This window comes from Galeopterus variegatus, unplaced genomic scaffold (genome assembly GCF_000696425.1).
Source record: "Galeopterus variegatus unplaced genomic scaffold, G_variegatus-3.0.2 Scaffold661, whole genome shotgun sequence".
Classification (NCBI taxonomy): domain Eukaryota; kingdom Metazoa; phylum Chordata; class Mammalia; order Dermoptera; family Cynocephalidae; genus Galeopterus; species Galeopterus variegatus.
In genome coordinates this window covers 106,454-107,446 of record NW_007726772.1, presented here as the reverse complement: position 1 = coordinate 107,446, position 993 = coordinate 106,454, and positions in this window count along the sequence as shown.

Below are 993 nucleotides of genomic sequence, written 5' to 3'. Positions count from 1 at the left end.
AAAAAAAAAAAAAAAAAAAAAAAAAAAAAAAAAGACTCCGCTTTTGCTACCAGCAACCATCCCATTTTCTCGGCTCCTCTTGCAGCAAAACTCCTCAAGATAGTTCTGTGCCCACACCACTGCACCACACTGCTCCTGTCAAGGTCCCCAGTGGCCTCCACATTGCCAAATGCAATGGGCATCTCCCAGTCTGCTCTTAGCTTGACCTGTAAGCAGCAGTGGACACAGCTGGCATTCCCTCCTCCGTGACTCATTTTCTTCATTTGGCTCCCATGACTCCACAGACGCTTGCTGTCCCCCTGACTCAGCGGCCACCCCTGCTCATTTGCCATAGCCACTGACCGCTGTGCTTCAGAGCTCTTGAGGTTGCAGGGCTCCACCACGCATCCCCTGCTCCTCTTTCCTTCTTTCATCTTCAGTCTCTCTGATGGCTCTTAGCAGCATCCAACATGCTGAATGAAGACTTCCCAATTTTTCATTCCAATAATAATTTCTCTCATTTCCAAATTTGTATGAGGGTACTTGAAAAAGTGCATGGAAAGATTCATATTCTCTTTTATTTATCCACAAACTCTTTGAAGTACCCACGTGTATCCGAGGGCCCGCCTGACACTTCTACTTGGATGTCTAATAGACACGTCCACCCTCACACGTTCAACGCCACGGTCATAACCTTTTCCCTCAAACCTGTCTATCTGCCGTCTCTGCTACCTCAGTTCATGGCTTCTCTATTCTGGTTGCTGGGGCCAAAAAACTTCACTTTACCCTTAATGTCTCACTTCCTCTCACTTGCCACATCTACTCCATTGGAACATCTCCCACCTTCAAAATATGGACAGGCAAAAAGAGAGTGGGAAGGAAGGGTGAGTGACAACATGAAGACCACGAGCACGATGCATGTGAAAGTCATCAAGAAGGGCCGGCCCGGTGGCGCACTGGATAGTGCGCCGCTTGGGAAGCGCGGCGGCGCTCCCGTCCGAGGGTTCGGATCCC